The sequence below is a fragment of the Mirounga angustirostris genome, unplaced genomic scaffold (assembly GCF_029215605.1).
Source record: "Mirounga angustirostris isolate CCGP_5_RB_7025 unplaced genomic scaffold, mMirAng1.0.hap1 SCAF_9, whole genome shotgun sequence".
Lineage (NCBI taxonomy): Eukaryota > Metazoa > Chordata > Mammalia > Carnivora > Phocidae > Mirounga > Mirounga angustirostris.
Window position 1 is genome coordinate 66,834,155 of NW_026991717.1, and position 19,716 is coordinate 66,853,870.

General features: G+C 35.4%; 1 long non-coding RNA gene across 1 annotated transcript in view; it reads right to left on the bottom strand.

The window, feature by feature from the left end:
- Positions 1-3,621: 3,621 nt before the first annotated feature.
- The window catches only part of LOC129046529 (uncharacterized), a 115,069-nt gene continuing 98,974 nt past the window's right edge, over positions 3,622-19,716 (bottom strand). Inside the window, exon 4 of the long non-coding RNA XR_008508074.2 lies at positions 3,622-3,797. This is a non-coding gene — a long non-coding RNA (uncharacterized LOC129046529). The remainder of the gene's footprint in view (positions 3,798-19,716) is intronic.

Genomic DNA, 19,716 nt, shown 5'->3' on the forward strand with positions numbered 1-19,716 from the left:
TGCTCCATAAATAGGTATAGATTTGGTTTGTGGAGGAGGTGAGTTCAGGGTCTTCTACACTGTCATTTTGGACCCTCCCTAATCATAATTTTTATCTTGATTTTTTTAATGTGTCATATCACCTTGCTTGATTTGTGGATGTTGAACCATCCTTGCATGTCAGGAATGAATCCACTTGATCATGGTGTATTTTTTAATTTGATTTGCTAATATTTTGTTGAGGATTTTTGCATCTATGTTTATCAGGGATATTGGCCTGTCTTATTCTTCTTTTTTGGGGGGGGAGGAGGCTTGTTTTTATCTGGTTTTCATATAGGGTAATGCTGGCCTTTTAAAATAAGTTTGGAAGGGTTCCTTCCTTCTTTGTTTTTTGGAAGAGTTTGAGAAGGATTGGTATTAATTATTCTTTAAATGTTTGGTAGAATTTACGAGTGAATCCATTTGGTCATAGACTTTTGTATGTTAGGAGGTTTCTAGTTACCAATTCAGTCTCTCCACTGTTTAGTCTGTTCAGATTTTATCTTTCTTCAGGGTTTAGTCTTAGTAGGTTGTGTATGCTTCTAGGAATTATCCATTTCTACGTTGTCCATTTTGTTGATGTATAAGTGTTTATAGTAACCTGTTATAATCCTTTGTATTTTTATGGTTTCAGGTGTAATGTCTCCTCTTTCATTTCTAATTTCAGTTTTTTTTTTTATTTTCATGAGTTTAATTGTCAACTTTGTCTTTATAGTCCCCATTTCATTTAAGTAATTTCTGAACTCAATTTCATTCCTTATATTAATTTTGAGCTTTTTTCTTCTTCTAGTTACTTGAGGTATAAAGTTAGGTTGAGATTTTTCTTGTTTCTTCATGTAGGCATTTATCACTATGAACTTTCCTCTCAGAACTGCTTTTGCTGCATCTTAAACAAGTATTGGTATGTTGTATTTCCATTTTTATTTGTCTCAAAGTATTTGTTTTAATTTCTTCTTTGACCCATTCATTGGTTATTTGGTAGCAGTTCAATTTCTACATATTTGTGAATTATCTAGTTTTCTTTTTGTAATTGATTTCTAGTTCCATACCACTGTTGTTGAAAAGATGCTGATAGGTTTTTAATCTTCCTAGATTTGTTTTGTGACTTAACATATCATTTATCCTGGAGCATGTTTCATGTGCACTTAAGAAGAATTTGTATTCCATTGCTTTTGGATGAAATGTTCTGTATACATCCGTTAAGCTAAAAACTTATAGATTAATATTCAACTGTTCATTTGTTACCTTCTGGCCACCAAATATAATGACCTTTTCTCAATTATTGAATTTTTTTAGAACATTTGACACTATTCTTGAATATTCCTCTTATATAAAACTACTGTAAAACTGAACTAACCTGTTTTCTTCCTCAGATTTCTCTTCTTTTCATACAATGTACATAATGGATCTTCCCATTCTCCATTTTCTTTCTATACTCTTTTATAATTGCTGCTATAGGGTAAATGAAAATATTCCTTCAAACTACAGTTTCAAATTTGCCATTACCTGCTGGACACACTATTGCAAAATATGTGTGAACTTCCAACTTAGCCTCCTAAAAATAAATTTTTATCATCTATTCCACTACCAAATTCTAAAGCAAAAGCTCCTGTGTAGATTTTCACATATTGTCAATGATATTGTCATTCCCCTAGTTATCCACGCTTGAAATCTTAGTTAATCTTCAATTATACAAACATTTCACTATGAAAGTATTCTAACTCAATTGCTAAATTAGTATTCCAACTCTAATCTATCATAAGGTTATCTTGATTTCATTTTCTTTCTGCTTTATCAGAAAATTCTTTTTTTTTTTTTTTCACCTTAACTTGGACTGTTGACTAGGCTCCTAAATGATCTCTCAAACTCTAGTTTTTCCCTTTACCAGTCTCTCCAAAACATCTTATCATTCCTTCCTATTGCTTGGGGGAAAAAATTAGAAGAAAAATAAATGCTCTTTACTGTCTCAAAAACAAAGGCTGAAAATCCTAACCTGGCTTAATATTTTGTTTTTTTTTTAAGATTTTATTTATTTATTTGAGAGAGAGAGTGAGTGCATATGCACAAGCTGGGGGGAGGGAAGGAGGAAAAGGGACAAGTAGACTTCCTGCTGAGCAGGGAGCCCCAAGCAGAGCTCCATCTCAAGACCCTGAGATCATTACCTGAGCTGAAGGCAGATGCTTAACTGACTGAGCCACCCAGGTCCCCCTAACCTGGCTTTATTGCTCTACCTTTTCTCTTATCCTTATCTACACTTTTTTCTCTAATCTATATCTTCTGTTGTTATGCATATACTCCCAAGTTCTTACCAGGATAAATTAATCCCTATTTTCTGAATGTTATCTGCCATCCCCTACCTTACACCTTTGTGAGCTTTTCGTGCAGAAATAGCACAGAGTAGGATGAGATTTTTTTTTTTAAAGATTTTATTTATTTATTTGAGACAGAGAGAATGAGAGAGAGAGAGAGCACATGAGAGGGGGGAGGGTCAGAGGGAGAAGCAGGCTCCCTGCCGAGCAGGGAGCCCGATGCGGACTCGATCCAGGGACTCCAGGATCATGACCTGAGCCGAAGGCAGTCGCTTAACCAACTGAGCCACCCAGGCGCCCGAGTAGGATGAAATTTAACCATTTCTTTGTCTATGTCAGCCACCTCAAAAATATAAAACTCAAGTGAAAACAGGGAACAGGTATTGAAAATATAACTTGAAGACAAGGGGTCTATCTTTAAAGCTCCTGATAACCAATTATTGCTCCTAAGTCTGTCCCACATGAAAATATGGAAGCAACCAATCTTTTGAAACCTTCCTACCTATTAGGTATGAGCTCAAATTCTAACTCATCCATTCCATTTTCTTTTATTTTTTAAATGGGAAGAATTCCTCCTAATACTTCTTTAGTTTTTTCTTTGTCTAATGAGCAATTATATGGCTTTATGTATCTCCCCTACTCCAACTTATTCATAAACATGATGAAGAGATGGTTTATAATATTCATTTCTATATACACCATATCACCCAGGATAGGTATTCAAATATTTGAACTATTAGTGTTTGCTAAACTAACTGCTTAAATACAGCCAGATTCTTTCCCCTTTTAGTTGGGTCCCTTTTATGTGGATTTTGTTCTGATATCATAAGTTACTATATATTAGTGACAACAGAGGCACCTGTTATTTGGCTTATTCTCTACTGACCAACTTTTGCTTTAAAATTATTCTCTACTTCCTTCACTATATACTGTCTTTGTGGAGAAATATATGTACATACATACATATCATATGCACACACTTGAATAAGCATATGTATCTCTATATACACCTAAGTTATGACTGCTAGGACTTCTTCAGATGATAAAGTTCTTTAAATCTGTGACAGTGACTTACATGTTTAACATTTTATGTCTTGTCCTACCTTGCTCAATTCCAGACACAGATACATAGTCAGTGCTTAATAAATGTTCATTGCCTGAAATTTTAGTATTTTTATAAACCCAAAATATGGAACACTGATTATAGTCTTGTATATTTGCATATGAAATCAGCAGTTTTTAATATCTTCATATGAGAGCTAAACGTGGGACTGCTTTTCATGTCTCAAATGTATCTCCAAGTCACATATACAACAAGAAAAAAATACTTACCATTTTTGGGGGAGGGGAGATTTTTTCCCTCAAAAATCAAACTGAGAGATCTGCAGAATGCCATGTACAGTTATGAATTTGGAGTTATCCTGAAGCTGGCAAACATCTGCATTTTCCACATCTGGGGCAGCATCTGTTCTGTTGTTAGAAGAAAATGAGAAAATTGGGGTAAACATCAGAGCATAATATCAAATTCTACAAATCTAGCAAATGTATTTGTTTCTTGTTGATCAAGTGGCCAAGAAGTGGTGTGACACCCATACTAAGATGCTTGATAATTACATTTCTTAACTCCCTTTAGAAAATGCCATACTCCAAGCCTGGGAATAACAAGCTTTTGCATAACAGCACAGGGCCTATAAATAAGAAACTCATTAAGCTACCTGTAGCAGGCCTCTACCCCAGCCCTGCACTGGCTTGGGGAGCTTAATGAGGTGATAATGAGGAGAAAATGGTTTAGCTCCTTTTTTGGCCTGGTTTGCGATGGGTAGGGAAATATCAGTCTTCAGTGAAACAGCCACCATAGAGCCCAATTCATCATTCAGGGTGGGTCTATACCAGAGAAATAATTTGCTTCTAGGCCCTGTAGTTATTTGGCTCCCCTGTCTATGGAAACAAAGCAAGCTATTCATTCACATTTGAAGGGACTGTCCGAATAACACCAATAAAGGGTGTTAAACTAGCTGATCATTAGCATTTGAAGGGAATGGCCAAATAACACCAACAAAGGGTGTTAAACCAATCCACATTGTAGGTGGGGGGGTGGGGGTGGGAGCACTGTGCAATTCTAAGTGGATTAATGCCAGCATTATTTTCTCACTATGAGCCCAGCCTTCTCTCTAAGATTTCATATTCATTCATCGCTGGACCAAACCTTCTTGGCTATGCTCTCCCCTTCTTTTTCCCTATAAAGAAACTAAAGCAGTGAGCTGGGATTAAGAATATAACATTTAGCATGTTAAAGACAAGACTGAGATCAGATCACCAAACTGTTGGGCATCCAAGCCACAATGCCAAATTCAGTAGGATATTCTATGGCAGTCCCCAAGAGGGGTCCACGAAGAATAGACCAGTGATCAGTTTCATTTGATTTAAGCTTTTCTCAGGCTAAAGGCTGCTGCTGCTAACCCTCAAAGTAAGGGAAAAACCAAAAGAGAAAAGTGGAGTTAGACTCTCGAGAGGAAAATACCAATGATCGCTCAGTCCAAAGTTCCAACCAAATCAGAAATTCTCTATAATGTCCCTTAGGCAAGGCCATTCTAGTCAAGGATCCATACTGTGGATGTCACTACTATTCTGCCAGGAATTTTACTTATATTATTTATTCTTAAAATATTTTGTGCTGTGCACAAGAAACAGCTCATCCTCCCCTACACAGTTAAGAGTTAGAGCCAAATTCATACCCAGAGAATATAATTTTCTATAACAAAACACAACTGAGACACAGAGAATGTACAGACTTCAGCTGATTGTGGAGAGTGATAATTTAGCAATAATTTCCAAGTAGAGGATTTCAAGTAAATCATGGCCTATTGGACATACGAATTTATCTTTACCCTTCACCAAATCAACAACAGGATAAAAAAAATATATTGCAAGCTTACAAGGACAAAGATAATGGGGGAGATAAAGACAGACATTAAGAAAGATGTCCCTTAGATAATAAAGAAAAAAAAAGTTGAATTCTTACTATCTACAAGAGATGAGGGAAGTAAGGGAAGGTCACTAAGAAGCAAGTCAAGTCATGTTGCAGGAAGGAGTTGGCAGGAGCAAAAATGAGTTCTGAGCCGGGATGCAGGATGAGGCTGAAACAAATAGACTGGCTGAACATCTATTCAGCCCTTGAACATTCCACCCCACCTGCCCCAATCGCCAGGCTAAGCAAATATTCCCTCCCACACCTTTCTTATCCCTATACCAATTTGCAGGCTATTGGTTAGATTGACAACTTCTGCCATCATTTTAAAATTCAACAGACCCAAAAAACTTCATTTCCCTCTTTTCTTTTTCCTTTCTTTTTCTTTTCTTTTCTTTTCTTTTCTTTTCTTTCTTTCTTTCTTTTTTTTTTTTTTTTTTGTCATTTCCCTCTTAAAACTAATCTCTCCTTTGAGCTTCCTCATTTTGGTGAATTTTGCCATTTCTTCTATTAGGCTGTTGTATTTGCCGTGGTTGTTTTGACATTCTGGTATTCCTGTTGATTACATATTCTTCCAGTTTGTGGTTTGTCTTTTCATCTGCATATATTTTAACAAATATAAAATTGTATTTAAGATTTATTCTTGTTTAGTTAGCATTTGTATGTTCATGTAGGTGTGTGTGTATATGTCTCGCCTAAGAAAATCTTTTCAATTCTGAGTTTCTAAATATAGTCTCCAAAAAGGTAGTCTAAAAGTGTAAGGTTTTGACTGTGACATTTAATTAGATCTGTTTGGATTTTGTTTTCTTGTATTTTTTGATGTAAGGCTCTACATTGATACTTCTACCTGGATTCCCCACTGTCACAGTGCCATTTAATACAGAGTTCCTCATCTTCCCCACAATCTATGATGCCATCTTTCTCCTATATCATTTCCATAGATGCATGTGTCTGCTTACAGTTGTTCCTTTATGTTCATCTGTCTATGACTATACTAGTACCATACTGCCCTAATGGCCATAGTTTTATGATGAATTTTATATCTGGTAGAGTAAGTTTCCATCCTCTTCATCAGGGGAGTTAGGGACTGAAAAGGTGTGTTTCCTCAATTGTTGGTAGAATTTTCCAGTAAAAACATCTGGTCCTGATTTTGAAATACTTTAATACAGAATACACGATTTTTCAGTCTTTATATTTTTCCAATTTTCAAATTTATATTGTCATTAATATATTCACAATTTCTTAGTTGCATTTAAATTTGGACTGTTATACAAATATTTCCCATTTCCTAATATTGTTTATGTATAATCTCCATTTTTTTAATCAATTTTATGGGGTTCTCTTCAAAGAATCACTTCTTTGTAGATACTCTCTTTTGCATTTTTGTTTTTTCATTTATAACTTTTATTTCTAGTCTTCTATTGCTTTAGGTCTATACTATATTTAAGTTCATTGTTCTTTTCTTGATTTCTTATTTGATGCTTAGGTTGTTATTCATCAGCAATTATTTTTAATATAATAGTTTAAGATTGTAAATATCCTTCAGATGATCATTTTTGCTGCATTTTATAAATTTTGCAGAGTATTTAAATTACATTTGGTTTTAAGTTTTTTGTCTCCAAATTATTTTCTTCTTAAATCATGATATTTTGAAGTATAAATATATTTTTTTAGTTTTTAAAGTATGTTTTTAAAATGTATGTTTTTGTTATATTTTATGAAATTGGATTGCCATAAAAAAGCAAGGGCCTAGAGCATAGTGTCCTCATCCCAGAATTAGTGTTAGCATTTACCCCAGGATAGCATTTACTTTCCTATTTGCTTATGTCTTGCACTTACTCTACTTTCAGCTCCCCGTGCCTTTGTATTTACTCATTCTAAGAAATTTTTGCTTTCTCTCTTATGATTTCACCAATGCATTAAAGCATAATTGTCCTAGTGTATCCAAGACCTAGTTGGTTTCTAGTAGGAAGGCCTTTCATAGTATCTCCCTTAATATCTAGTAAACTCTAAGAATCTTCTCCAACTACATCTTGGAAATTTCTATTCACAAAGTCAAACGAAAATACAAGGCATTCAAAAGTTTAAAATGCTGTCCAATATTTTTACCTATTCACACTATTCAACCCTTTCTGTTCTCCAACTGCATGCTAAGGAAAAACAAAATGATGCCAAGCACTAGTCTAAAGAGATTTACTTTAGCTACGTTTGCTTAATTTCAGGCTCACACCATCTCTGGTGTGGATAATTATGTGTATTGATTGAAAAGATCTTCTTTTCTAGTTCTTAGTAAAAGACAAATAAATAGAATAGATGGGGTTGTCAAATTTTCCTGGCTATATGAAGAGGTGATTGGAATAGATGAGCTCTAAGATGCCTTTCAGCTCTAAGAAAATATGCCTGTGTCTAAAAACAATAAAATAGTATTTCCCATTAATTACCTGCCAGTGAATAATTGAGTGTTAAGTAAACATTGCATTTTTCCTCTGTTAATGGAGTAGCACCTTCTGAAGTATCTTTTTTCACCCTTTACTCCTTACAACAATCTAATGCCCTCAAGTCACTAATAATTGTTGCTGTTTTTACCTGTCATTTATGGAATGAGATTTAATGCAGTCTTTGTGAGTAAATGCAGGGGAATAATACATCCCTGAAATCAAAGTTCAAGAATGTACTCTTGGAACAGGACTCCAGGGACAGAGCAAACAACTTGTCTTACGGCCTGTAACCAGACAGTTCAGAAAGAACAGGTTTATTGAATTGAAGCAAATTTGACCCAGTGATATTTATGAAGTCAGAAACCAGGAAGAGGAAACTGAGTTTGTAAGGTTAAGAAAATATATGGAGTGGCCTTGAGAATAATGGTCATGGTCTGTGGAAGCACGTACAGAAGGAGTACTTTTGAAAAATACAGGTGGCATATATATACAAACACTCACACAAACATGAACTCACATGTATATTCACACATACACATGCACATAAATATACAATTTTAAGAATATAGCATTATCTTTTTATAAAAGTCCTGAAAAAATGATTTTCTTTTTGCTCAGAATAATTTAAATTTAACTGAAGTAATAAAATACAGGAGTCCTTAATGGCCTTTGCAGGGTCTTAAATATATTCAAACACTTACAAATAAGATTTTAGAAAATAAAACTTGAAAATGTTCATTTCTGAGATCAGATTCATAGGAAATCTGTACATGTAACCACTATTGGCTTTAATTGTTATATAATAATGTAATATAAAAATAATTATTACTATGTATAATTGGGATAATTATATAGGCAATAATTTCACTTCATAAAAGTTAGTAAAAGGATTCAAGATTAATGGACTTGTATGAATTGCACTACTGTAAGGTACCACATTTAATATATATTTTTCAACTTGAAAGGTTGACAGTTAAAATATATGTGGAGAAGTGAATAAGTAGCATACAGATATTCTTATTAAATTAGATAACTCAATAAATCAAAAGCAATCTCCCTCTCCCATTAACTTTCTGGGAGTAAATGAAATTTAGTATCTTTTTATTTTTTCAGGTTTGAAAGTCCTGCTCATTCTCTAGTTTTCAGTTATTATTGAGAAATATCTAAAAGAGAAAAAAATGGGTAATTTATCTTCTAGCATTAATGGGTAAAACAGAGTCCTCTATATAGTCCTCTTAAGAAGCAGTTCATTCAAAAATGGACTGTAATGTTCACCTATCACTCTGAGAACTTTCTTCTTGTGTATCAGTTTTCTTCTGGGAAGTGAGTGAAGAATAACAGCAGCATTGTTTGTCAATGTCCTCCTGCGATTGTTAGCAATACATCCTTGCACATATTGTTTCAGACAAAAAATTAGTATTTTGCATTAGAAGAGGATAATTAGGCAATAAGATACAAAAGCGAGTGTGGTTATCATGAGATAAACACACACATGGGGTGTTATGAGGCACAGCCAAGTGTCTGTAATCCCTCTAGGGTATGATTATCTCGTGATAACCACACACCCTGGAGTTGCCTTATTGCTATTATAAAATATCTTTATTATAGGAAGAAATGTGCATTTTTTGTGCGGAAGGGAGACGGAGTTGGCAATTTAGAATGCCAAACAGCAGTTTCAGCTGAGCTATGTGGTTTACATAGATTAATCTATCCCATTGGAATGTTTCCCCAGCCAAAAAAATGTTCCCTAAATCCAAGCAGTCATAATCTGTAGTGATGTGCAGCTATTTGGAGCATTTGAGAGATTCCCTGCCTGGTTCGTAGGCTGTTGGTTTGATGGTTGCATGAGGTGAATTCTGAGATGCACAACAATGAGAGGCTACAGTATTCTGGAAACTTGGAGTTCTGGGAACCCAAATTGTGATTCAAGCAAAAGTCCAAATTCTGTGCCATAATTTTATCTGTTTTCTTTTTTGTGTGTGTTTTTTTAAAGATTTTATTTATTTTTTGACAGAGAGAGACACAGCGAGAGAGGGAACACAAGCAGGGGGAGTGGGAGAGGGAGAAGCAGGCTTCCCATGGAGCAGGGAGCCCGATGCGGGGCTCGATCCCAGGACCCTGGGATCGTGACCTGAGCCGAAGGCAGACGCTTAACGACTGAGCCACCCAGGCGCCCCTGTTTTCTTGATCAGAGTAAATGTTTTAAAATCCTTATGAAAATAGCCTCTAACAACAGAAATGTTCGTAAGGGAGAGAAATTACTAAGGTGGAAACAAGAAGATTAAGATGAAACTCAAAATGGTGAGGGAAGAGTTGATGAATGTCCCAGATAAGAGATAAGAAACTGAGGGCTTTAAACTTAATGAAGGCCAAAGGGAAGTATGATGTACATCCATAAATGTCTGAATTATAATCATAAGGGATGAATGTATTCTCAGTGGCTCTAGAGACAGAATTAGTTTAAATGAAAATCACGAGGACAGGAGTTCATTTAGCCATAAGAATCCAATTCCAAAATTTGAGCAGTTACAATATAATTGTCCTCACTGGGGAAAAACATTAAGCAAAGATTGAGTGATATATTAAGAAGGATTCCTCCCTTAGAAAAATTAGATTTACAACGAAGTCATAGATACATATGAAATCTGAAAAGATGATTCAATGTCACCTAACAGGCAAGAACTGAAAAAAGATTGCTTGGATATCTTCTAATATCTAATAACTATAACTAACATTTAGTTCTTATGTGTATCATGAGTGTTTAGATATACTAAATGCACGAAAATAACATTCAAAGATGTCTCAATAAGTATAAAGGATTGATTATACAAATCCCATTTGATTTAAAATTATAATTCTTTTTTCTGTGAATCTGATCTGTTATTAACCTGAGATTTTTAAACTGTGGTGGGGGGTGCGTGGGTGGTTCAGTCAGTTAAACATCAGACTCTTGATTTCCGCTGAGGTGACTGGGCATGGAGCCTGCCTAAGATTCTCTCTCTTTCACTCCCAGTGCCCCCCGACCCCGGGAAGAAAATGTGATGGAATCAGAGGATGGTCAATGAACACTTCACTTCATTGTAATTAAACAAATTGTGAGGTAAAATCAGCAATGGACCAGCCTATAAATTGTGTTAAAATAAAAACCATTATTTATATTCATGTTTGGGCAGCCAATCTTTGGGGGAAAAATACAGGGTATTTAGCCCAGCTTTGGTACTTTTATGGTAGTGATCAAAATTTGTCAACTCTAATGTAAGACTTGTTTAATATGGGATCTGAAACCAACGTATTTATTTGATTGAATTTTTAAAAAACCTTCAAAGAGTATATGCCATACCTTTTTAAATGCAGCAAAGCCAATAATTTGTTTAAATTAAAAATAGTGTTTAGAGATCTCCTACCCAACTATGGTGATGCTTTAGTGGTTTGTACATTTTAGTAACTGATATGCTTTCATGTAAAATCAATACCTCGCAGTCTAATATTTTCTGCATTGTTTGTGGTATGGGTTCTATAAGCTAAAATACACGTTTTGATGTATAACTCCAAATCTTTATTTTACAATAAAACTTGCCATGGGGAAAATTTAAAGGGGCACCATTTGTTGTTTAAATATGCAACAGCATCTTTCACATAATTGACAATTGTTTCAATGGAATGCTATCATTTCTGGTCTAAATCCCCATCTTTTAATTTAGCCCTAGGCCATACCTTTTAAAGAAATTGCCATCCATGAAATATCAGATGCTCCAACAGGGCCAGACTTGTGTACCTCCCTTGTAGAGCTGTGTGAAAAATTTCACACCTACACTGAAACTGCCAAAATATGCTTCTTCACTCTTTTCAGTACCAAGGGGAAAACATATACTTTTTCCCTTTGGGCAGTTTTGACAGTTTTAATAGAAGTGAAAAGCAGGTTCTGCCAGTATAAAAAAGGGAAAAGGGAAGAAGTCTTGAAATTATAATGTGAGAACCTCCGGAGGAGGTGGAAGGGAGAGAAAACTGAAAATCTAAGCTAATACTTAGTCTTCTCCAAAGCTGACCACACGATCAGTAGTGTTCAATTGCTTGCTGGGGAAGATCATGACAAGTGAAAAAGGCTAAACATTTTAAGGGTAAAGTCAATACTAAATAAAAATAATAATAAATGGCAGTAAAACTTGAGCCTCCTGCAATATTTTCCCCCAGAGTTAGGTCATAAGTAAAGCCAATTACATCTAAGAATCTGTCCCACTGCCAAGCTTACTTTCACCCCCTATTCCACAGCCCCCAGTCTGTGTACTGTCAAGATTTAGAAATCTTCCTTATCTTTAAGGGAGAGAGAGATAAAAATATAAAAGTCAACTAATATATCCCTGAGGCATCTCATTGCTCAATGGAAAATCACCATTCTTCAACCTCTTTCTCTTGGAATTTTTGAGGAATCTTTCATTTCTATGAGAGAGAAAGCAGCTTCTTTGCTGAAAGGTTTTTAAATAGAAAATTGTCGCGATGGCCACTTTCCTCAATCACTGCAATCCCAAAATACTCAAAAGGTTTGGAGAAAAATAATAGATCTAAAAAATACATATAGATGTAGCTCAGGGGATTCAGCTGAGCAGAGATTTCTTCTGGACCCATGAGTTCCTGTAGCATTTTTTCACTCTTTAGTCATGCTTTAAAACAATTGAACACCCAATATAAACATCAAGTCAATGAAAAATCAAATTTGCTGAGCCGTTCTGCATTCACCCAAACTCATCTGGTAGAATACTATACTTTCAGAACACGTGGGATGAATTTTAACTTGACTCTTATGTGGAAGTCTGTACTACAGGCAGTTCAAAGCATTTACATAAAGATTCATCTTTTGTCACTTTGAAGATAGGGTTACTGTGTATTGAGACAAAAATTGATGAGCCTTTTATATAAAGAGGGGAAATGGCTTTCATTTTGTTTAGTTTTTATAAAATCTTCAGAGGGATAATTCTGAGTTCTATATTAGTAATTTAGAGAAACACTGCTGGGTGAATGTATTTGAGCATTTGCCCCTCAGATTCTTTTATACTTTGTCCATTAAATAATAAAAATTGTCATTTGAATAAATGCTACTGTAACTTTTCTATACCTAATGACTGTAGGCTGTTGAATAGCTATAATCACATGTCAACATTTTGGGGGGCGGGGAGGAAAATCTATTTTACTTCTTTTATATTAAAAAATAAATACATGGACGATCCCAATAACATCACACTAATTTTGTACTTTAATAGTCAACTTTTCTCTCCTGAGAACTTCAATTAACCATCTTCCAAAGAGACTGTTCTGGGAATTACGACTGACCTTACAGTGCCTTGTCCCTACCAATAGTGACTTCCATTGAGTTATCTCCTGCTACTACCCTCTACGGTCCTCCTTGGGTCTCCAGGCCTGCTAATGCTCACTTCAATTCCACAACACTTGTCCTGATGCCACCTACACTGCCCCAGCACCACTCAGGTGAGGGTTACCATTGAAACTGCCTCCCAGTACTGTCTTGTTTATACACTTGGAAGATTGGACCCAACTAATTGCTCTTTCATCATCAAGTCTTATAGACTTTGGGTGAAAAAAATGTCTCTTGATTAAAATGTTTAACTTTCTCTCTCCTTAAGATTCAGATACATGTGCCTAGGGTCTGAGATAGAAAAGATGTTCCAGCAGCTGACTCCATGTTATTCTCAGGACTGTTCCTTTCTTTCAGTGATGGAAGAAATGCTATAGGATTATAATTTTGCCCTTGGCTTCGTTTTACAACAGTTTCTTTTCCAGATACATCCTCTGTTCTTCCCAACTTTTAGACAAGGAAATATACACCAAGTATACCAATACAGTTTGACCAAATTGTGGCAGACACGGCTAATATTCTCCATGTCCATTTGCACCTTCTTCATATTAGTAATAGAACCTCCCCTCCAATCCACCTCCAAGCCTCAGCAGGGCATGCAGCAAGTTAGCTAGACACCATATTTCCTAGTCTCCCTTAGGGTAAGGTATGTCTCAGTGGCTAAGCTCTTCCAATAGGTTTGACCTTAAAGAACTTCTTTCTCCCTCTTTCTTCTCTGAGCTAGAAAATGGCATAGTTGGAGCAGGTACTGTGAGCCCAGAGGTGAAAGCCACATATTAAGAATATCAGAGTGAATCTAGCAGCTTGGGTACTACATATCCTATGGAGGAAAAAGGTAAAGCCTTCAGCCTTGCACTGCTAATCTCTGAACTATTATAGGACAGGGAAATAGGCTTCTAATTTGTTTGTTCTGCTCCATTATTTGAGTGTCTTTATATAGCATTTTGGTCTGGTATTCTAACCAATATACTAGGGTTGAGAAGAGAGAAGACATCTGGTATATATTTTATCATATACCTGAAAGTAGAGTAAATTTATGAACTCAATCGGCTTTTTTTTCTTAATATTTCAGGTTTTTATTTAAATTCTAGTTAGTCAACATACAGTGTAATACTAGTTTTAGGAGTAGAATTTAGTGATTCATCACTTACATATAACACCCAGTGCTCATCATAACAAGGCCCTCCTTAATATCCATCACCATTTAGCCCCACCCACCTATCCTCCAGCAACCCTCAGTTTGTTCTCTATAAAGAGAAAGGCAAGCCATAAAATAGAATTTTTTACCCCCTGTATGTTTTCACTTGTTTTGTTTCTTAATTCCACATGTGAGTGAGATCATATGGTATTTGTCTTTCTCGGACTTATTTTGCTTAGCATAATACACTCTAGCTCTATCCACATCATTGCAAGTGGCAAGATTTCATTCTTTTTTATGGCTCAGTACTAGTCCTTTTATATATATAAATATCACATCTTTATCCAACCATCCATCAATGGACACTTGAGCTCTATCAGCTTTCTTATATATTTTGGCAACAGAGGTTTTGTAGGAAATAATTTCACATTCCTATCATGGAAATTGTAACAGAAGATAACTGGATGCTTTTAACATTGGGACTAATAGATTGCAAATAAATTGTATCAGTATCTTCAAGATGAAAAATGAGGCTATGTGTGAAAATAGACTATGTAATAACTTTGTGGGCCACAGATTGTTAGTTACATAATTGTTATTACTATTTTACTGACATAATGATTATTGTGTGTTAGCCAGTTTAGTGACCTAAACAAAATGCACTTCTGCTAGTATTTAAAATATACTGTAGCTCACACATATATGGTCAACTAATCTGTGACAAAGGAGGCAAGACTATATGATGGGGAAAAAAGTCTCTTCAATACATGGTGCTGGGAAAACTGGTCAGCTACACGCAAAAAATAAAATTGGATGATTATCTTAAACTGCATACAAAAAATTTCAAAATGGATTAAAGAATGTAAGACTTGAAACCATAAAACTTTTAGAAGAAACTATAGGCAGTAAGTTCTTTGACATCAGTCTTAGCAATATTTTTTGGACCAGTCTTTTCAGGCAAGGGCAGCAAAAGTTAAACAAATGGGATTGCATCAAACTAAAAAGCTTCCACACAGCAAAGGAAACTATCAACAAAACAAAAAGGCAACCTGCTGAATGTGAGAAGATATTTGCAAATCATACAATCAATAAGGGGTTAATATCCAAAATATATGAAGAACTTATACAACTTAATATCAAAAAAGCAAATAACTAAAAAATGGGCAGAGGAGTTGAATAGGCATTTTTCCAAATTAGACATATAGCCAGCCAAAAGGCACACAAAAAGATGCTCAACATCATTGAGCATCGTTTATCAGAAAAATGCAAATCAAAACCACAATGAGATATCCCCTCACACTTATCATATTGGCTATTAAAAAAAAAAGTGTTGGCAATATATAAAATGGAATATTACTTAGCCATAAAAAATGAAAACTTATTTGCAACAACATGGATGGACCTAGAGGGTATCGTGCTAAGTGAACTAGGTCAGAAAAAGACAAATACCATATGATTACACTTATATATGAAATCTAAACAGAACAAAATAAAAAAACAGAGAAATAGACTTGTAAATACAGAAAATAAACTTGGTTACCAGAGGGAGAAGGGGTTGGCAGTGGAGGAACAGACAAAATCAGTGAGGAAGATTAAAAGATATAAAATTCCAGATATAAAATAAGCCATGGGAATGTAATGTGTAGAATAGGGAATACAGTCAATAATAGTTTAATAACTTTGGTGACAAACGATAACTAGATTTGTTGTGGGGATAATTTCAAAATGTATAAAAATATCCAATCACTAGGATATACACCTTAAACTAATAGGGTATTGTGTCACTTTTACTTCAATAAATTAATTAAATGTACCATGGTACATTTTAATTCTTGCATTCATTCATTTCATATATATTTGTGGACTACATGCAGAAGATGCTGACAGAGTATATATCACAAAAGGTCGATGTAACAGTGATCCTACAAAAACTGACTCATTTTATCTATGTTGAATTCAGATATTCACACAAGGCACTGAAATATGTCACTGAAAAGCAAATTTCCAAATTGCACATTTGTTGATCTATGTTTATGTATTATAGAATATGTGCATATAAAAATATACAGAACAAATGATGACACTGCATAAGAAGGGTAATGGAAGGCTTTTCAAGAAATCATAAGGAAACAATAACAAAATGAATGACTGGAGTTTAAAGAACAATTGAATGAGAGGAGAAGGATATTTTGAAGAGGTTGCGTAAGATAGGAAACTTAGATTACTTTTCCTACTTGCAATCTGTGGGAAGCATTTTTAATGTTGTGTACCTCTTTATATGTGTGACTGTGTAATGGCCTTGTCATCTCATGAAGATAACTGGTTAAGCCTGTGAAATGTTCATTGATCTAAGTGGATGGGTCTGAGGGGAAGGGCTTGTCAGCTGGGACAGCTTATCAGAAGAGGGTTGTTCTTCCCACCCCCCTTCTTCCTATTTATTCCTAAACCAGGGAAAATTCCCCTGGGAGCATAGAGGCTTCAGAGGGAACATTGCAGAAACTCAAGAGATGAGAAACGGTTTGTAAATGAGCATTTAAAACATGAAAACACTCTTGTTTTTAAAGCCAATGAGTATAAAGTACCATTGGGAGACATGAGTTGACAGCTGGGACTCTTCATCCGTCTGGCCAAGGGATTCTGAGTCAATCTCTGATGGATGAAAAGTAGGACTGGGAGAACTGGGGCCTGTCAGGATCTGCTCAAAATTCCTGGGCTTGCCATTTCAAACCAAATTCAAACCTTCCAGAACTTGAGATTAAAGAGTGTTTACAGAAAAATAAAAGAGGCTTGAAAATGCTTATTAAGAGGCATCTTAGAAATCTGTATAAAGCATCATCTGTGATGATTTACATGCAAATGAATCTGAATGTGCTTGGCATACATTATGTAGGGTTTTCAGATTTGATCAAATCCGTGCTGATCATGGAAAAATACACACATAGAGCCATTAGAGAGTTTGAAGCACGATGGCTTGTCCATTCCTGGTTTGAAGCAGAGAAGTGACAAAGGAGGACACAGGAGTGCCTTTTATTCAGTCACTTAAGGACAACTTTTTCTCCCAAAGATATATTTTGAGTCCAAGGCAGCTCCAGAGGTTTCTGGGAGCATGAAATGCCCTCAGCTTCAGGTTTGTATTGGAGATGTCTTGAGCAGGAATTTACTCCATGCCTGGAAGATTCCAAAAACTATAGTCTTATTGCAATGTTTCCTGGGGGTCTGCACTGCTTCTGCCAGGGGTTTTGAAGCATCCCAAATAGTCTCTGATTTAACATGACCTCTCTCAATGGTAGGACTTGAACTGGGACCCTGGGCCTTTGCTAATCATGGTTTGAATTACTAAAGACATTTCCCAAGTTCAGGAAGTTGTCACAAAGTGTAGGATGTAAATAAATGCAAATAGAGACAAAAAATTCCCACCAGATCCTCAAGAGGCTATAAGGAGGAAGGCCAGGACAATGTTATATAACAAACTAAAATAGGTCTCTTTGGGAAATTTATGTAGCTATTGAGTTCTTACCTAATTCTAAGTGTCTAATGGTCAGCACAAAAAGATATGGGTCCTAGAAATTACAAAAGACAAATACATAAGGGATTGTGTTTCTAGATTAAATAAAATTGGCAGCTTTGTTCATTGCTTAACCTAGTATCCGCAGGGTATCAAATACTTACTAGCCCAGCACTCTGGTTGGTAAGTTTTCCTGATTTTCTCCCTCATTCTCTACTAAAATGACAAACTCAGTATCAGGGCCAAAATTGGCACTGGGGAAAAATATGAAGTAGGCAAAAGTTACTTTGGATGCCTATTTCCTCCTCTTTCCACCTGTCCCTTCCACAACCTTGTCTGTGTTTGTCCTTTACACCATGTCTCCTCCCATCCAAGGCATAATCATTATAGTTAAAAATAAAGTTGGCCAAGATAACCACCAAAGATTTTTGTCCTCAAAAATATTAGTGCTATGTTTAAAAATAAACAAGCACCCATTAGATGATAATTTGGTTTTTCTATAAATCTTTAGATTCTCCATTAGTGTTTCATTGTGTAAATCTGATTCTCAATAGGAAATGGAGTTTTTCCCAGATCCTTCAAATGAAGAAGCTCTGATGAAAGGATCCCTTACAGAGGTGTGAGCAGGGAAAAGGAACCTATAAAGAACAGTAATGAACGAAGAAATCATTAATACCTCTAAGGCTGAAGAAGCAAATGGGAAAACTATTACTGGAGCTCAGAGAGAGCTAGAGTCATAGAGAGAGGCAACTATTTCTAGAGAGGAAATGCCAAAGAAGGGAGCGGACAGGGAAGAAATACCCCAAACATGTTCTCCTCTACCTAGTGTTTCCTATTGATGGAAAGCCAGAAAGCCAAAGAGCAAGGGAGCCCAGTTGCTGATGTAGTCTGTAGAGGTCAGCCAGTCAGAGCACTGAGCAGGGCAGAGGATACAGAATGAATTGGTAAATGGAGTAGAAGGTAGGAGAAAAATCAGTGCATTAATCTAATTTTTTTTTCTATAGCATGATGAAGATGCTCCTTTCTAACACCCTACATTCTACATTGTATTTAAGTCATTCCAGAGTCTGGTGGTGGGAATTCAGACAAGCTCTGTTTCAAAATCTCTTAACTATTACAATAACTTCATCTTGTTCTCAATACTAAATCTTCCTAAAATACTACACAATGCAAAGGAACTAGAAAATAAAAGAATGAAGCTCGAGGTTTGTAGAAGGAAGAAAATAATAAAGATCAGTGCAAAAAAAAAAAAAATCTATGAAATCCAGAACTGGTTCTTTGCAAAGATAAACAAAACTGATAAACCTTTAGCCAAACTCATCAGAAAAATAGAAAATCCAAATAAATAAAATTGGCAACAAAAGAGGAAAAGTAACAAACCACACCAAAGAAATACAAAGGATTATAAGAGACTACCAGAAAAAATTGTAAGCCAACCTGGAAAATGTAGAAGAAATGCATAAATTCCTAGAAACATACAATCTTTCAAAACTGAATCAGAAAAATTAAAAATCTGAACATAACAATTATTAGTAACAAAATTGAATCAGTAATCAAAAAACTCCCAACAAACAAAAGTTCAGGACCAGATGAATTCACAGGTATAGTCTCCCAAACATTTAAAGAAGAGTTAATACTTATTTAAAAAAAAAAAAAAAAACTATTCCAAAAAATAGAAGAAAAAGTTTCTAAATACATTCTCTAATACCAGTATTACCCTGATGCCAAAATCAAGGATGCTACCAAAAAAAGAAAAAGAAGAAAGAAAGAAAGAAAGAATCAGATTTGATCAAATCCGTGCTGATCATGGAAAAATACACACATAGAGCCATTAGAGAGTTTGAAGCACGATGGCTTGTCCATTCCTGGTTTGAAGCAGAGAAGCGACAAAGGAGGACACAGGAGTGCCTTTTATTCAGTCACTTAAGGACAACTTTTTCTCCCAAAGATATATTTTGAGTCCAAGGCAGCT